The following is a 19,820-nucleotide window of genomic DNA, read 5'->3' as shown; positions in this document are numbered from 1 at the left end:
CATGTCTTGCTGCTAAGCACTAGATCCTTCAATAATGTACCAGGACTACAATCCCTTTCCTCTTTTGGTCTGGGTAGCAGCCACTGTGCATGTGATGGTTACCACGTTCACCTTTTGATACTTGTTCAACTTGAGTAACTCGCAGTCTCTTCATCCGAACTTTAACTAGTTCCAGCCCTGGCAACACTATCTTCTAGACTGGTAAAGACAGAAGTAAAATATTCATTCAGTACCTCGACCATACCCTTTATTTCAGTGAGCAACTGATCCTGTATGTTCCTTATGGGCCCCACTCTATCCTTCACCTATCTTTTAATATTAGTAATGTTCAAAGAACATTTTGCTATTTATTTTAGCACAGCCTTCCATCCTTTCCTCATGCTTCCTCTTCGCCTTCCTGATTTCAGCCTTACCCTCTCTCCTAAGTTTGAGATATTCTTCGTGAATTCTACTGCTATTATAAATCTGGTATGCATCAAATTCTTCTTTTCCTTCCTTTTTTAAAAAAATCAATATCCTTAGTCATCCATGGTACACTAGCTTTGGATACCCCATATTTATTTCTCATGGATATATACCATGGATATAAGGTTGCACCTTATTTACCTCTCTTGAAATTTTCCATTTTTCATCTTTTTTTTATCTAACTTGCTCCATTTCAACATTTTAGACACCTAATATCTGCCCTTTTCCAGCCTGGGATCTCAAACCTGAACTGATTTCTATCTTCTTCCAATTTGGGATGGCACAGTGGCTCGGTGGTCAGCACTGCTGCCTCACAGCACCAGAGACCCAGGATTCTATTGCACCCTTGGGTAACTGACAGTGTGGAGTTTGCACATTCTCCCAGTGTCTTCCCCTCCCCCCAGTGCATCACAAAACCAGCCCAACTCGTCCCCTTCCCCCCCGCCACTGCATCACAAAACCAGCCCAGCTCAACCCCTCCCCCCACTGCATCCCAAAACCAGCCCAGTCTGTCTCTGCCTCCCTAATCTATTCTTCCTCTCACCCATCCATTCCTCCCACTTCAAGCCGCACCTCCATTTCCTACCTACCACCTCATCCCGCCTCCTTGACCTGTCCGTCTTCCCTGGACTGACCTATCCCCTCCTTACCTCCCCACCTGTACTCACCTCTCTACCTATCTTCTTTTCTCTCCATCTTCGGTCCACCTCCACCTCTCTCCCTATTTATTCCAGTTCCCTCTCCCCATCCCCCTGTCTGATGAAGGGTCTGGGCCCAAAACGTCAGCTTCTGTGCTCCTGAGATGCTGCTTGCCCTGCTGTGTTCATCCAGCTCCACACTTTGTTATCTTGGGTTTCCTCCATGTTTTCCGGATTCTTCCCACAATCCAAAGATGCGCAGCCTAGGTGGATTGGCAATGCTAAATTGCCCAGTGTTCAGGGATGAGCAGATTAGGTGGGTTATAGGGGGATGGGTCTGGGTGGGATGCTCAGAGTCAGTGTGGACTTGTTGGGCTGAAGGGCCTGTTTCTATGATTAATATTTATTATTATTATATTGTGAATTCTATTTCCCAAGTGCTCCTCACTCTGACATTCTCCACTTGTCCTGTCTCAATTCCTAGACTGGATCCAGCACAGGTCCCTCCCTGGTAGGACTGGAAATGGAAGAATTTCTCCCTTTCCGTATCCCATACACTCCTTTTTTCCACCCTAGCGTACTCCAGATTAATGGAAATCACCAACTATCTCAACACAACTTGTCCTACAGATTTTAATAATTTACCTACAATTGCTCTCTTCTACTTCCTCCTCCCATTTGGAGGTTGATAATAAATACCCAACAAGGTCACCTTCCAACAAAATCACTCCTTCCCTGGTTTTTCAATGCTACTCATATAGATCTAATTTGGTAACTGCTTTTTGTTCAAGATCAAAGACTACTATATCTCCTTTTTCACCCACTCTTTCTCCCAGAAGCCTTATAAACCAGGATGTTAGGTATCAAGTTCTGTTTTGGCTTAAGCCAAGTTTTGGTCAATGCTACTACGTCAGCGGACAAACATTCTTCTGAGTACATCTAAATTTTAACAAAACATGAAGTGAGAAATGTCTCGGTCAGAGACATTTCAGCAGCTGTACAATGAATCAACATGTGAAATAACACAAACAGTTGAATATTTGACTCATTCTCTTTACTTGCTCATTTGTTCAAAAGGCAAAAGATAACAGAAAAGAACTGTTATCTTAAATGATTTCACAACTACCCAATCACTTTACAATCAAGGAAATGTATTCAAAGGGCAATCACTATTTTAGAGAAATACAACAGCTAATCGGCAGACAGCTTTACATACGTGTCACCTGCTGGTAATTTATTTCTGTACCATTCAACCTGTTTTGGTATCTAACTTCTGACGTGGTATTAATAACCAAGCAAGAGGCTTTTAAAGTTAAGAAAATACTGCTGGAAAGACTGCATCTGAAGAATTATGGCTCCTATCTTCAGCTGTAAAGAGGTTTATATATCTAACCATATCTGCTTCTGTCAAAAAGATATTGAACTTTGTCATGTGGAGAGCACATTGTTTTGCAAGAACAATAAAGCACACAAAGTATCAGCATTCTTTTCCTTTTTACATTTCTCAAACAACTTGAAGAGCCAGGAAACCAAGAACTAGCTGCTGAAAGGCAAGCTATCTGTCCAATTGTACTTGATTGAACCTTCTCTGACGGAGCCTAGGGATTAAGGATGATTTGGCTCCACATCAGCTCGATGTGTTCAGAAGTGGTTGATTAGTCCAATACTTAAACTGCAAACATGTGGGGCAGGTGGTGCTTGGAGGATTGGAGAGCAGAGATTCTGGAGTTGTATGCGCTTTGTTCAGCCCCTTAATTTCACCTCTGCATGTTTCCAAGTCTTGTAATGTGTCTGGTGTCTTTTCAATTGAGTTGCCTCTAGTTCGTCAGTCAGATTGCTATGATTCCAGCTGATGTTATTACTGGACAAGTCAGATCCCACACTAAAATTTGGTTTGAAGGATGAAACTTTATTTTGTTTTGGCTTCACTAAGATGGTTCCTCATTGAAACGTAACCAGGTATACTGCAGAGATAATGGGAACTGCAGATGCTGGAGAATTCCAAGATAATAAAATGTGAGGCAGGATGAACACAGCAGGCCAAGCAGCATCTCAAGAGCACAAAAGCTGACATTTCGGGCCTAGACCCTTCATCAGAGAGGGGGATAGGGAGAGGGAACTGGAATAAATAGGGAGAGAGGGGGAGGCGGACCGAAGATGGAGAGAAAAGAAGATAGGTGGAGAGAGTATAGGTGGGGAGGTAGGGAGGGGATAGGTCAGTCCAGGGAAGACGGACAGGTCAAGGAGGTGGGATGAGGTTAGTAGGTAGATGGGGGTGCGGCTTGGGGTGGGAGGAAGGGATGGGTGAGAGGAAGAACTGGTTAGGGAGGCAGAGACAGGTTGGACTGGTTTTGGGATGCAGTGGGTGGGGGGGGGGGGGGCGGGGGAAGAGCTGGGCTGGTTGTGTGGTGCAATGGGGGGAGGGGACGAACTGGGCTGGTTTAGGGATGCAGTAGGGGAAGGGGAGATTTTGAAACTGGTGAAGTCCACATTGATACCATTAGGCTGCAGGGTTTCCAGGCGGAATATGAGTTGCTGTTCCTGCAATCTTCGGGTGGCATCGGTACGGCACTGCAGGAAGCCCATGATGGACATGTCGTCTAAGGAATAGGAGGGGGAGTTAAAATGGTTCGCGACTGAGAGGTGGGGTTGTTTATTGCAAACCGAGCGGAGGTGTTCTGCAAAGCGGTCCCCAAGCCTCCGCTTGGTTTCCCCAATGTAGAGGAAGCCACACCGGGTACAGTGGATGCAGTATACCACATTGGCGGATGTGCAGGTGAACATCTGTTTGATGTTGAAAGTTATCTTGGGGCCTGGGATAGGGGTGAGGGAGGAGGTCTGGGGGCAAGTGTAGCACTTCCTGCAGTTGCAGGGCAAAGTGCTGGGTGTGATGGGGTTGGAGGGGAGTGTGGAGCGGACAAGGGAGTCGTGGAGAGAGTGGTCTCTTCAGAAGGCAGACAAGGGTGCGGATGGAAAAATGACTTTAGTGGTGGGGTCAGATTGTAGATGGCGGAAGTGTCAGAGGACGATGTATTGTATCCGGAGGTTGGTGGGGTGGTATGTGAGGACTAGGGGGATTCTCTTTTGGCGGTTAACGCTGGGACGGGGTTTGAGGAATGAGTTGCAGGAAATGCGGGAGACATGGCCGAGGCCATTTTCGACCACCGTGGTGGGTGGGGGGGGGGAACATTGCAGTCCCTGAGGAACGAGGACATCTGGGATGTGCAGGAGTAGAATGCCTCATCCTGGGAGCAGATGTGACGGCAGCGAAGGAATTTGAGCTTCTTGATTTCAGAAGACCTGTATTTTCACTTCTGATGAGAACTGAGAGGTGCAGGCCTAACCAGCCCTGAAACGTCAGCTTTCCTGCTCCTCTGATGCTGCTTGACCTTCTGTGTTCATCCAGTTCTACACGTTGTTATCTCAGATTCTCCAGCATCTGCAGCTGCTACTATACTTGACGGTAATATATTTCAACAAACCTCTCTTTTCAAGAGCAACACTTAATACATCCACATTCATGCGGGAACTTCTGTATAACTGGCATAAACTCAAACTAAGGAAACAAATTATGTTTTCATGCTATGGGTGCTTCCCCAGTCCTAAATAAGTGTCCAGAAATTTCTAACAGAAACCCAGATGTATATTTGTTCACTTTGTTCAGTTGTAATCTCTCCTAATATACATAGACATTGTTTTAAAATAAATCACCGTGGCTTCAGAAATAATTACAAGTTAATCATTAAGCTCTCCAAACATGGAAAACACCCATATCACAAATTCAAACATCCAAACATAAAAATAAATTATATTGAATTATCTATAATTCACAACAGCCAAGATCTCATGCAGGTTGGTAAGTATGATCGATCTCTTTAAGGATGTCCTAAGACCATAAGACCACAAGACATAGGAGTGGAAGTAAGGCCATTCGGCCCATCAAGTCCACTCCGCCATTTAAATCATGGCTGATGGGCATTTCAACACCACTTCCCTGCACTCTCCCCGTGGCCCTTGATTCCTTCTGAGATCAAGAATTTGTACATCTCTGCCTTGAAGGCATCCAACGTCCCCGCCTCCACTGCACTCCGCGGCAATGAATTCCATGAGCCCACCACTCTCTGGTTGAAGAAATGTCGTCTCATTTCAGTTCTAAATTTACCCCCTCTAATTTTAAGGCTGTGCCCATGGGTCCTAGTCTCCCTGCCTAATGGAAATAACTTCCCAGCGTCCACCCCTTCTAAACCATACATTATCTTGTAAGTTTCTGTTAGATCTCCCCTCAACATTCTAAACTCTAATGAGTACAATCCCAGGATCCTTAGCCATTCATCATACGTTAAACCTACCATTCCAGGGATCATCCGTGAGAATCTCCGCTGGACATGCTCCAGGGCTAGTATGTCCTTCCTAAGGTGTGGGGCCCAAAACTGGACACAGTATTCTAAATGGGACCTAACTAGAGCCTTATAAAGCCTCAGAAGCACATCGCTGCTTTTATATTCCAACCCTCCTGGGCATCTCCTGACTTGGCTGAATTTAAAGCAGTACAGCTGTTTTAGCTATGTCATATCCTTCCAGGTGGAGCTAGTTTTGAATGATTGATATTAAACACAATGACTTGGAAGAAGAGGTTGCTGTTGGCTTGGCTTTCTTGCCACTGGATTTGGAGGAACTTGTGAAGGCGCCATTTCTGGTACTTCTTCAGTGCTTTGAGGTCCCTGCCATAACATGTCCTAACTTCCAAAGCATAAAGGTGTATGGGGATCATTGTTGCCCAATAAAGCAAGATTTTTTCTCAGGTTCAATATCCTGGTTCTCAAATTCTTTTTTTCCTTAATCAGCTAAAGACTGAGCGTGCACTTTGGAAACAACGAAGAATTTCTTGGTGAATCAGCAATTTCTGGAGCAGAAGTCTTATGGATGATGGCTGGAATGTAGTCAGGGCCCATAGCCTTTGCAGTACCCAGTGCCTTTAACCATTTCTTGATATTGAAAGCAGCAATTCAAATGGCTTAAGACAGGTATCTGTCATGTTGGTGACCACTGGAGATCAGATGGATCATGTACTTGACACTTCTGCCTTCCCTTGAATACTTTAGCTTTTTCCTTTGTACTGATGTGTTGGGATCTTCTATCACTGAAGATGGGGACATTTGCGGAGCCTCCCCCTCCACAGAGTTGATTAAATAATCCACTACCACTTACAACTGGATGTGGCGAATCTGCAGAACTTAGATTTCACCCTTTGTCGTGGGATCACTTAGCTCTGTCTGTCACTAGCTATTTATGCTGTTTGGCGTGCAAGTGGTCTTGTTTGCTAGCTTCACTAGACATCTTATTTTTAGGTTTGCCAGGTTCCGCTTGTAGCATGGCCTCTTGCACTATCTGTTGAACCATTTATATTTGATCCAGTGGTTTTTGTTTCACTTAGTTCTGTCTATCACATGCTGCTTCCACTTTTGATATGCAAATGGACGTTTCTAACTTCAACACATTGGCATCTCACATATGGATGTGCCCGAAGCTGCTGGAGAACACTTTACTGAGTCAGATTGATCCTCTGGCTTTATGGTCACAGTAGATTTAGGAATAGAGATAGTAGGAACTGCAGATGCTGGAGAATCTGAGATAACAAGGTGTAGAGCTGGATGAAAATAGCAGGCCGAGCAGCAACAGAGGAGAATGGAGGCTGACATTTCGGGGCTACACCCTCCTTCAGAAATGGAAGAGGGGAAGGGGGTTCTGAAATAAATAGGGAGAGCAGGGGAGGCGGATAGAACATTTATAGAGGAGAAGATAGGTGGAGAGGAGACAGACAGGTCAAAGAGGCAGGGATGGAGCCAGTAAAGGTGAGTGTAGATTGGGAGGTAGAGAGGAGATTGGTCAGTCCAGGGAGAAAGGACAGGTCAAGGGGGCGGGAGGAGGTTAGTAGGTAGGAGGTGGGGTGGGTTTTGAGGTGGGAGGAGTGGATAGGTGGGAGGAAGGACTAGTTAGGGAGGCGGGGACGACCTGGGCTGGATTTGGGATGGGGGTGGGGGGAGGGGGGATTTTGAAGCTTGTGAAGTTCGCATTCATACCCTTAGCCTGCAGGGTTCCCAAGCAGAAAATGAGTTGCTGTTCCTGCAACCTTCGGGTGACATCACTGTAGCACTACAGGAGGTGCAGGATGGACATGTCATCTGAGGAATGTGAGGGGGAGCTGAAATGGTTAGTGACTGGGAGGTGCAGTTGTTTAGTGCGAACCAAGCGTAGATGTTTTGCAAAGCGGTCTCCAAGCCTCCGCTTGGTTTCCCCGATATAGAGGAGGCCACACGGGAACAGCAGATGTAGTATACCACATTAGCAGATGTTCAGGTGAACATTCCTCTTCCCAATTCCTTCGCCTCCGCCGCACCTGCTGTCAGGATGAGGCATTCCACTCCCAGACATCTCAGATGTCCTCGTTTTTCAAGGACTGCAACTTCCCACCCTCAGCGGTGGAGTACACCCTCGACTGTGTCTCCTGCATTTCCAGCAACTCATCCCTCACACCCCCTCCCGACATTAACAACCAAAACAGAATCCCCCTCATCCTCACGTGCCACCTCACCAACCTCCGGATCCAATGCATCATCCTCTGACACTTCTGCCAACTGCAATCCGACTCCACTACCAAAGACATTTTGTCCGCCCCACCCTTATCTGTTTTCCAGAGGGACCACACTCTCCATGACTCCCTTGTCCACTCCATACACCCCTCCAGCCATACCACACCCGGCACTATTGCCTGCAACTGCAGAAAGTGCTACACCTGCCCCTACATCTCCCCCTTCACCCTCATCCCAGGCTCCAAGAAGATTTTCCACATCAAGCAGATGTTCACCTGCACATCTGCTGATGTGGTATACTGCATCCACTGTACCCGTTGTGGCCTCCTCTACATTGGGGAAAACCAAGCGGAGGCTTGGGACCACTTTGCAAAACACCTACACTTGGTTCACACGAAACAACCGCACCTTCCAGTCACGAACCATTTCAACTCCCCCTCCCATTCCGCAGATGATATGCCCATCCTGGGCCTCCTGCGGTGCCACCCAAAGGTTGCAGGAACAGCAACTCATATTCCGCTTGGGAGCCCTGCGGCCCAATGGTATCAATGTGGACTTCACAAGCCTCAAAATCTCCCCTCTCCCTACTGCATCCCAAGATCAGCCCAGCCCGTCCCTGCCATCCTATCCTGTCCTTCCTCCCACTGATCCCCTCCTCCCACCATAAACCCTACACCCATCTCCAACCTACAAACCTCATCCCGCCCCCGTGACCTGTCCGTCCTCCCTCAACTGAGCTATCTCCTCCCTACCTCCCCACCTACACTCACCTTTACTGGCTCCATCCCTGCCTCTTTGACCTATCTGTTTCCTCTCCACTTATCGTCTCCTCCATCCATCTTCTAATCGCCTCCTCCTCTTTTCCTATTTATTTCAGGATCCCCCTCCCCTCCCCCATTTCCGAAGAAGGGTCTAGGCCCAAAATATCAGCCTCCATGCTCCTCTGGTGCTGCTTAGCCTGCTGTGTTCATACAGCTCTATACCTTGTTATCTCAGATTTCGGAATATGTTGGATCAGGGTGTAGTTGAAGACTTCAATCCTGCTGCCGGTAACTCACAGAACTTCACAGATGCCCAGTTTTGAGTTGCTGGATCCGTTTAAAATCTATTCCCTTCAGCATTATGGTAGTACCACACAACACTTGAGGGTATCCTCGATGTGAAGATGGATTCTTCGCAATGTGAAGTTTTGTGAAATGCTGTACAAAAGGAGTAAAAACTACCACTTGACATTTAAATGGATTTAAGTTAGAATTTCTATCCCATCCCCATTATATGGGCATTTCTTCAAACTGAAGTGTTTACCAGTAACTCTAATTCAATTCCAGAATTTTATATTTTACTTCAAGTTCAAAAGACATTTTACAATCTTACACCATTGAGCTGTATCATGAATATTATCAGGATAAGCATTTTCTGGTCCCTTTGGAATTCTAAATCTGAAAACAATCATTCTACCTCTTAGGTGTCTTTTCAGTCTGCAGATTGTCCAATTTACACAATCACTTTTCATGATGATATTCCATGATCCACTTAATCATTCTGGATGTTTTCTCATGCAACCTTTCAATATCTACAATGTCATTGTACGTTGTGGTGACCAGTTGATTAGCAAATTGATTATCGAACGCCAAATATATGTTCAGGCATTTGGTTAAAGCAATCTGGTCAATAGACTGAAACAGCCAAGTTAAAAATTCAACAGAATTTCTTGATTCAATAAAAGAAACTACAATATCAAATAAGATATTTTTGTTGTCATTTTTGTGGGTACACATCAACTCCAGAATAAAACAGAAAAGGTTGAAAATATTCACAAAGTCAGGCAGCACGTGTGGTAAGAGGAAGAGAGTTCACCTTTTAGGCTGATGAACTGTCATCCGAACTGATAGAAGCGAGTGAACTAACACGGTTTGAGCAAGTCGGCTGGGAAAGAAGACAATGGGAATGAGCAAAGAACAGAAGAAAAATATAAATCTGTGACAGGATGAAGGCAGGATGGTGATGAGATAAGAGACAATAAGATGGATCTTGAGGAGGTGAAAGCAGGAACAGCAGAATCATTTTCAACAACAATCATACCAAAAAGAAAAATTAGGCAACTTAAAAAGGTTTTGCACAAACTAATTTGAAGTAATTTGCTTCTTCCCATTTTTGGGATAACCTGTGGAAGGAACGATTCCCCAATCAAGGAAACTGACATGAAGCAGTTGGCCGCTTTGTAGCCCTCCCACCAGTGCCGATGATTGCAGCAATATCTGCCTTGCCATCTGTAAAACATACTATGCGAGTCCAAACGTTCTGCACTACCCTATTATTTCATAATCACACACTGGTTTAAAAAAACACAGCTGAGTCAAATCTGAAACAAAGCCAATAAAAGGGGTTGGACTGAACTCAAACAATTTCTGAATCTCAACAAACTGTGTTCAGGTTTCATTGGATTCTAACTCTTCAGAATCAGTGCTGTCCAAATCAGACAACAATCAGCATTGTCCAAAAAGCAATCAGTCCAAACCATACAAAATCAATGTCTAATGTCAAATAAAACAAAATCAAGTAACAAATCCATTTGGAGACAAGAAAATGGTGTGACAGATCTATAGTGCACAGTTTAAAAAGTGACCACACACAACCTCCCTTGGATATCCACAGTGGCAATTATCATGTGACTGGAAAAGAGCATCTCTCAAGTTCAATCACAAAGCATTTACTGTCCAAATTAAATAAAACATCATGAACAGAATCGATTTTGCTGAACAATTAGACCTCGTGCCAATAAACCTGATACACTCTGCAAAAAAAGAAACAATCTCAGTAGAAACAATTTACTAACATGTTGCCTACACAACAACTCTCAAGTATGAAATTTCTACACTCCATTACATTTTGTGTTATTCCATCTTCATTCTATAAGTTAACTTTCTTAATTAAGAGTTGGTAAATGCAATGTATGTTAACAAGAAACAATTTCCACCCAAAAAAGTGGCCAGGTTCTGGCAAAGACTCTGAAAATACAGCCAGATGTGGTGACTGGGAAATTATAAGTTATCCATGTTTCCAAGATCATTCAGGTTTGGAATAGGTTTGGGCGCCAGTATTAACACACAGTTTATATCACTTTAAAACAAAGGGACTGGAAAATATGCTTACTTGAATACCAAATGAAAAATCCAGCAGTGCTGTGTTCATTTCCCTTTCAAAAACATTGATTGAACCTGCCTCCACTACATTCTCAATACAGATCCATTGGCTGAGCAAAAATAATTTTACTCACAGTAACAAGAGTCAGACATTCAATCCATCAACCACACCTTACCATTCTAGATTACAGTGTATCATATCATTAGTGCCATTTTTCTGCACTCTCTCCATGTTGCATAATGCAATTGATCTCTAGAAATCTACCCAGTTCAGTCTTGAACCGACTCAATAGTTGAGCTGCCAACCCTCTGGGTTGAACAATTCCAAAGCTTTAGAACACACTGAGTGAAAAGTCATTACCTCCAAACTCCTGGTCTCAGACTTTTGGCTTCATACCACCCAGCCTTGGAGCTCACTGCCTTAGGCTCACAACCTTGGAACTCTCAGCATCAGAATTTCCACCCTCAGCAAAGACCCAACGAGGCATCCTCTCAGCCTGTTATGGCGTTCTGCCAGCCCAGCATGGCTTCGGTGTGGACTTGTGTCTCAAGGTGATTTCAGAGCATTCTTTTAGCCTTGCGAACCCCGAGCTGAAGCCTGGTGTGGTCTGGAGTCAAGAGCAGGAGGCTAAGTGACAGCATGGACTGGGTAGGAAGACCGTTGTTCTGAGCTTTTTTCTCCATTTTATAAATTATTCCTGTAATCTGCAGTGCTGGACTTTGTTTTTTAATCTCTATTCTTCCAAAGACCTGCAACTGCAAAAGCTGTACTTTGGGACCTAGGTACCTAAGCGGCACAGTAAGCGGCAATCTCAACAGAGGTCGAACAACTGGTTGAGAGGAAGAAAGATGCCGATGTCAGGTTGAGAAAACAAGGAACGGAAAAGGCTCTAGAGGGATACAAATTATCCAGGAAGGAGCTGAAGAAAGGGCTTAGGAGAGCTATAAGGGGACATAAGAAAACCTTGACAGATAGGATCAAGGAAAACCCTAAGGCTTTTTACATGTACATGAGGAATAAAAGAATGACCAGAGAAAGGGTGGGGTTGATCAAGGACTGTAAAAAGAATTTGTGCACAGAACCTGAAGAGAAAGGAAAGGTCCTTAACGAATGCTTTTCTTTGGCAGGCTCAGGCTCGTAGGATAGAGGAGGTCGATGTTAGTAAGGAAGGTGTGCTAGAAATTTTGAGGAACTTGAAGATAGATAAATCCCCCAGGGCCTGATGGGATTTATCCAAGGATTCTATGGGAAGCAAGGGAAGAGATCGCAGGGCCTTTGGCGATGATCTTTTCATCCTCACTGTCCACAGGTATAGTGCCGGACGATTGGAGAGAGAGGCAAACGTCATTTCCTTGTTCAAAAAAGGGAAAAGGGATAACCCTGGAAATTACACGCCAGATAGTCTTACGTCAGAGGTGGGCAAATTGTTGGAAAGGGTTCTGAGAGATAGGATTTACGATCACTTGGAAAGGCACAGTTTGATTCGTGATAGTCAGCATGGATTTGTGAGGGGTAGCTCATGCCTCACAAACCTTACTGAATTCTTCGAAGGGGTGACCAAACACATGGATGAAGGTAGAGCAGTGGATGTGGTATACATGGTTTTAAGTAAGGTGTTTGATAAGGTTCCCCATGGTAGGCTCATGCAGAAGGTAAGGAGGCATGGCATAGGGGGAAATGTGGTAGATTAGATTCAGAATTAGCTGACCCTTAGAAATCAAAGGCTGGTAGTGGACGGAAAATATTCAACATGGTGCTCAGTTACAAGTGGTGTACCACAAGGATCTCATCTGGGTTCTCTTCTATTTGTGATTGTTGTAAATGATTTAGATGAAGGAGTGGAAGAGTGGTTTAGCAAGTTCGTGGACGATACAAAGGTGGGTTGCATTGTGGACAGTGCACAGGGCTGTTCTAGGTTACAAAGGGACATTGATAGGATGCAGAGCTGGGCTGAGGAGTGGTAAATGGAGTTTAACCCTGAAAAGTGTGAGGTGATTCATTCTGGAAAGACAAACTTGAAAGCAGAATACAGGGTTAACAGAAAAATTCTTGGCAGTGAGGAGGAGCAGAGGGATCTTGGGGTTCATGTCCACAGTTCCTTGAAAGCTGTCACCCTGGTGGATAGTATCAGAGATAATGGGAACTGCAGATGCTGGAGATTCCAAGATAATAAAATGTGAGGCTGGATGAACACAGCAGGCCAAGCAGCATCTCAGGAGCACAAAAGCTGGTAACTTCTTCAGGTTAGGCATCCCTGGAAGAGGCTTCGCAGTGAGGTTAAAATAGTATCAGAGATAATGGGAACTGCAGATGCTGGAGATTCCAAGATAATAAAATGTGAGGCTGGATGAACACAGCAGGCCAAGCAGCATCTCAGGAGCACAAAAGCTTTTGTGCTCCTGAGATGCTGCTTGGCCTGCTGTGTTCATCCAGCCTCACATTTTATTACCCTGGTGGATAGAGCTGTTAAGAAGACATATGGTGTGTCAGCTTTCATTAATAGAGGGATTGAGTTCAAGAGCCATGAAGTTATACTCCAGCTATACGAAAGCCCAGTGCAACTACATCTGGAGTACTGTGTCCAGTTCTAGTTGCCTCATTACAGGAAAGATGTGGAAGCATTGGAAAAGGTGCAGAGGAGATTTATCAGGATATTGCCTGGAATGGATGGAAGGTCTTACGAAGAAAGGTTGAGAGCGCTACGGCTCTTCTCCTTAGAACGACGAAGGATGAGAGGTGATCTGATAGAGGTGTACAAAATGATCAGAGGTATAGATAGAGTGGACAGCCAGAGACTTTTCCCTAGGGTGGAGGTAGCTATTACAAGGAGACATAGTTTTAAAGTGAGTGGAGGTAGATATAGGGGAGACGTCAGAGGTAGGTTCTTTACTCAGAGGGGTCAGGGCATGGAATGCATTGCCGGAGAGGGTAGCGGAGTTGGCCTCATTAGGGGCATTTAAGCAGCTGCTAGATAGGCATATGGATGATAGTTTAAAGGTAGACGTGGAGGTTAGATAGAACTTAGGATTAGGGTAAAAGTTCGGCACAACACAGTGGGCCAAAGGGCCTGTACTGTGCTGTACTGTCCGATGTTCTATGGTACATAAGCTCAGTCTTAAATGGCGTGCTCCTTATCCTGAGATTACATCCCCTGGTTCTATAGTCACCAGTCAGGAGAAACATCTATATAGAGACTGTCATGCTCTGTAAGAATTTTGTAAATTTCAACAAGATCTCCTCTCATTCTTCAAAACTCTAAGGAATCCAAATCCAGTTCCCTCAATCTCTCAACATAAAACAATTCCACTATTTTAGTGATTAATCTGGTAAACGTCTATTGCAGTCCTTCAAGGCAGGTATATCCCTCGTTCAACAAGGAGGTCAAAGCGGTAGACAATAATCCAGGTCAAGTCACAGCAATGTTCTACAGAACTGCAGCAAGACATCTTTACTTCTGTACTCAAATCCCCCTGAAACTAATGGCAACGTATTGTTTGCTGTACTTACCTATTAACTTTTACTGACTCATGGACATGAACACGAAGATCACTCGTATACCTACAATTTCCAGCCTTTCACCATTAAATGAACATTCTGCCCTTCTGTTTTTTTCTACCCAAGCACTACACTAATTTACATCATAATCTATCTGTAATGTTCAAGTCCATTTACTTAACCTGCCCAAATCCTCCTTGCACTAACCTCTTAACTTATATTCTTCTCCAGCTTGGTGCCAACAACAAATTTGGAAGTATTACTGTTAGCCCACACACCCAAATCATCATAATTTGTTGTGAACCTAGCAGCGACTCCTGCAGTACCTTATTAGTAACAACCTGTCATTTGTTAATGATCCCTTTATTTCTTCCTTGAACTAATCCATGCTTACATATTTCCCCCATGCATGTACTCTCATTTTGTTAACTCACCTCCTTCCTCAGATGGACAGTTTTTAAAAATTCTGAAAATACACCACGTTGCTTCCATTGTCAAGGAAGATCTGCCTACCGTGTCAGCAAGGGAGTAGTCACCTCATTAGGGGTTTACTACAGGCCCCCCAATAACAGCAGGGAGATTGAAGAAAGCATAGGTCGGCAGATTTTGGAAAAGTGCGGACATAGTAGGGTTGTTGTAATGGGTGACTTTAACTTTCCCAATATTGATTGGAACCTCCTTCGAGCAGAAGATTTGAATGGAGCTGTTTTTGTAAGGTGTGTTCAGGAGGGTTTCCTAACTCAGTACATTGACAGGCCGACGAGGGGAGAGGCCATTCTAGACTTGGTGCTCGGAAATGAGCCGGGGCAGGTATCAGATCTTGCGGTGGGAGAGCATTTTGGTGATAGTGACCATAACTGCCTCACATTCTACATAGCTATGGAGAAGGAGAGGATTAGGCAAAATGGGAGGATATTTAATTGGGGAAGAGGAAACTATGCTGCGATTAGACATGAGTTAGGAAGCATGGACTGGGAGCAATTGTTCCATGGTAAAGGCACTATAGACATGTGGAGACTGTTTAAGGTACAGTTGTTGTGAGTGATGAATAAATATGTCCCTCTGAGACAGGCAAGAAGGGGTAACAGAAAGGAACCTTGGATGACAAGAGCGGTGGAGCTTCTCGTCAAAAGGAAGAAGGTAGCTTACATAAGGTGGAGGAAGCTAGGGCCAAGCTCAGCTCTAGAGGATTACAGGCAGGCGAGGAAGGAGCTCAAAAATGGACTGAGGAGAGCCAGGAGGGGGCACAAGAAAGGCTTGGCAGAATGGATTAGGGAGAACACAAAGGCATTTTACACTTATGTGAGGAGTAAGAGAATGGTCAAAGAAAGAGTAGGGCCAATCAGGGATAGCATAGGGAACTTGTGTGTGGAGTCTGAGGTGGTAGGGGAAGCCCTAAATGAGTTTTTTGCTTCTGTCTTTAGGAAAGAAACAAACTTTGTAGTGAATGAAACCTTTAAAGAGCAGGTGTGCATGCTGGAATGGATAGAGATAGAGGAAGCTGATGTGCTGAAAATCTTGTCAAACATTAAGATTGACAAGTCGCCAGGCCCGGACCAGATTTGTCCTCGGCTGCTTTGGGAAACGAGAAATGCAATTGCTTTGCCACTTGCAAAGATCTTTGCATCCTTGCTCTCCACTGGAGTCGTACCTGAGGACTAGAGAGAGGCAAATGTAATTCCTCTCTTCAAGAAAGGAAATAGGGAAATCCCCGGCAATTACAGACCAGTAAGTCTCACGTCTGTCGTCTGCAAGGTGTTAGAAAGGATTCTGAGGGATAGTATTTATGACCATCTGGAAGAGCATGGCTTGATTAAATGCAGTCAACATGGCTTTGTGAGGGGCAGGTCATGCCTCACAAACCTTACCGAGTTCTTTGAGGATGTGACTAGAAAAGTTGATGAGGGTCGAGCTGTGGATGTGGTGTATATGAACTTCAGTAAGGCATTTGATAAGGTTCCCCATGGTAGGTTCATTCAGAAGGTCAGGAGGAATGGGATACAGGGGAACTTAGCTGTCTGGATACAGAATTGGCTGGCCAACAGAAGACAGCAAGTGGTAGTAGAAGGAAAATATTCTGCCTGGAAGTCAGTGGTGAGTGGTGTTCCACAGGGCTCTGTCATTGGGCCTCTACTGTTTGTAATATTTATTAATGACTTGGATGAGGGGATTGAAGGATGGGTCAGCAAGTTTGCAGATGACACGAAGGTTGGAGGTGTTGTTGACAGTATAGAGGGCTGTTGTAGGCTGCAGTGGGACATTGACAGGATGCAGAGATGGGCTGAGAGTTGGCAGATGGAGTTCAACCTGGATAAATGCGAGGTGATGCATTTTGGAAGGTCGAATTTGAAAGCTGAGTACAGGATTAAGGATAGAATTCTTGGCAGTGTGGAGGAACAGAGGGATCTTGGTGTGCAGATACATAGATCCCTTAAAATGGCCACCCAAGTGGACAGGGTTGTTAAGAAAGCATACGGTCTTTTGGCTTTCATTAGCAGGGGGATTGAGTTTAAGAGTCGTGAGATCTTGTTGCAGCTCTATAAAACTTTGGTTAGACTGCACTTGGAATACTGCGTCCAGTTCTGGTCGCCCTATTATAGGAAAGATGTGGATGCTTTGGAGGGGGTTCAGAGGAGGTTTACCAGGATGCTGCCTAGACTGGAGGGCTTATCTTATGAAGACAGGTTGACTGAGCTCGGACTTTTTTCATTGGAGAAAAGGAGGAAGAGAGGGGACCTAATTGAGGTATACAAGATAATGAGAGGCATAGATAGAGTTGATAGCCAGAGACTATTTCCCAGGGCAGAAATGGCTAACATGAGGGGTCATAGTTTTAAGCTGGTTGGAGGAAAGTATAGAGGGGATGTCAGAGGCGGGTTCTTTACACAGAGAGTTGTGAGAGCATGGAATGTGTTGCCAGCAGCAGTTGTGGATACAAGGTCATAGGGGACATTTTAAGAGACTGCTGGACATGCATATGGTCACAGAAATTTGAGGGTGCATACATGAGGATCAATGGTCGGCACAACATCGTGGGCTGAAGGGCCTGTTCTGTGCTGTACTGTTCTATGTTCTATGTTCTATATTCACTCTGACCCTTTTGTTTATGCTACAAGTACTATCCTTTGGAAAAAAAAACTCCAAGTTTTTAAGCACCATTTTCCCTTTAGAAATCTACGTTGATTCTGCCCAATTTTTCTATCCTTTTCTAACATTAAGTTATCATACCCTCTGCAATATATTCTAACATTTCCCCCAGTGTAGATGTAAAGATAATAAGTTTGTAAGGTTTCACTCTCCCTCTTCCTCAATTTTTAAATGGCAGTTACGTTTGCCAGTTTCCAATTAGCAAGAACATGCCACTGTACACAGAAATACCAAAGATAACCACCTATGCATCCATTATATCTACTGCTACTTCTTTTAACACTTTGGACTGAAGCTCATCTAGGGTCAAGCCTCAAATCGGTTAATTTTTACAGGATTAGCACTTTATTAAAGCTAAATTCTTTTAGTTCTTCACAAGTCTCTTGATCACCTGGGATCTCAGAGGTTTTCTGTATCTGTATTTTTATTGTATTATTCACTGTAAAATGCCAGTGACAATAAATAAATCATTCATTCATATCTTTTCTACGAAGACCAATGCAAAGTAACTGTTTAGTTTCCCTGCAATTTCCCTGTTCCAAGCTCTAAGTTCTCCTGTCTCAACCTGTAATGGGCCCACATTTATTCTTGCTAATCTTTTTCCTTTCACATATTGATAGAAGCTTTATAAAGCCCATCTTTAGACACCTCATTAGTTTGTATTCATATTTTCTTTTTCTTTCCCATATCAGTTTCTTGGCGCTCCTTTGCTGGGTCCTAAATTGCGCCAAATTCTCAAGCTTACCACTATTTCTGGCATTCTTATAGGCCCCTTTCCCTGTCATTTTGCTATCTCTAAGTTCTTCCATTAATCATGGTTGATCACTTTTACCTTTGGGTGTTTGTTCCCAAGAAGAATATACATCTGTTGTAGGCCTTGTAGTATTTCTTTAGTACTACATGGTCTACAATGGTGTTTTTTCAATACACCACAGTGAACTTAACCATCATATAGTTTCTATCTTCATAGCTTCCTTTGATCCGATTTAAGACCCTAATCTCAGAATGTTGATAACCCAAATTTGAACCGTGAACTAATTTACATTCAAACTTCTTTTAACATTCTATCGTATTACAGTGATATTTCCCAAAAGGTTTCTTTACAAAAAGGTTCACAACTAACCTTTTCTCATTACACAACACTGAATTGAAAATAGCCCAGTCCCTAGTTGCCTTCTCAACACAGACTTTCAGAAACCCATTTCTTGTACACAACAGGAGCTATTCTCCACAACTTCAGTGCTGAATTTGTTATTCAGCTTATTTGCAGATTGATGTTACCCATTATTCTGCATTACCAATGTTCCATGCATCTCTAATTCCCTGATTTACAGCATAACCAACATTACTACTAAAGTGTGGAGTTATCTAAACAATTACCAATATTTGCTTCCCTTGTTGTTACTTAATTTCACCTAAATTGATTGAACAACTTGATCCTTCAATCAAAAATCCTTTTTTACTTAAACACTGACGTCATCTCTTAATGGCAATGATATCCCATCTCCTTTTCCTATTCATCTATTGCTCTTAAATGTCCATGGATACCCAGTTCCCAATTCGGTCACCACACAGCTATATCTCTAATGGCAATTAAAGCATATAAATCTGCATCAACTTGTCCATCAAATAATCAACCTTTTATGAATGAAACACACACTCAGACAGAGAGTCTTTAATTATTATATTGTTCTCTATTTTGTTCCTATTTGATGCTTTATCGGTCTTCCATTTTTGCCGACTACTTTTCTACAGCCTCGTACCACTTTTGCTTCTTTGGAATCTGAGGTCTCTCGTAGCTTCCCAACCCTACTGTCAATCTGCCAAAATCTTCCCAATAAAATTCCCTGTGAAGATATTAGCCCAATCCCTACCAAGACACAACCTTCCCATCTTGTCACAGAATAGTCCCAATGCCTCAGAAATCTGGCATCTTCCTTCCTATACCAGGTTTCCAGCAATGTGTTGAATTGCTCAGTTCTTCTGCTTCCCTGTTCAATCCCTGGGATTGAGAGTAGTCCTGAGATTACTGCTTTGGAGGTGCTGTTTTTTTTTTCCTTCCTAACTTCTTGAAATGTGTTTTCAGGACTTCATTCATCTTCCTACTTACATCATAGTGCCAACAAGCAGTATGACCTCTGGCTCTTTGCCTTTCGAAGAATGCCCTGCAAGCAACACCACCTGCAAGCTCCCCTCCAAGCCACTCATTATTCTCACTTGGAAATATATCACCATTCTTTTGCTATCACCAAGTTAAAATCCTGGCATTCCATCCCTAACGATATTGTCAATCCACTGACAGCATATGGACAAGAAGGCAGCTTACCATCACCTTCACAAG

General features: G+C 43.8%; 1 protein-coding gene across 8 annotated transcripts in view; it reads right to left on the bottom strand.

The window, feature by feature from the left end:
- The window catches only part of prkd3 (protein kinase D3), a 388,805-nt gene that overhangs the window by 167,693 nt on the left and 201,292 nt on the right, over nucleotides 1-19,820 (bottom strand). The gene's annotated exons all lie outside the window — the stretch shown is intronic.

The sequence above is a fragment of the Stegostoma tigrinum genome, chromosome 9 (assembly GCF_030684315.1).
Source record: "Stegostoma tigrinum isolate sSteTig4 chromosome 9, sSteTig4.hap1, whole genome shotgun sequence".
NCBI lineage: Eukaryota > Metazoa > Chordata > Chondrichthyes > Orectolobiformes > Stegostomatidae > Stegostoma > Stegostoma tigrinum.
Note: the sequence above shows the minus strand (reverse complement) of the source record. Positions and strands in the feature narration are given on the sequence as shown.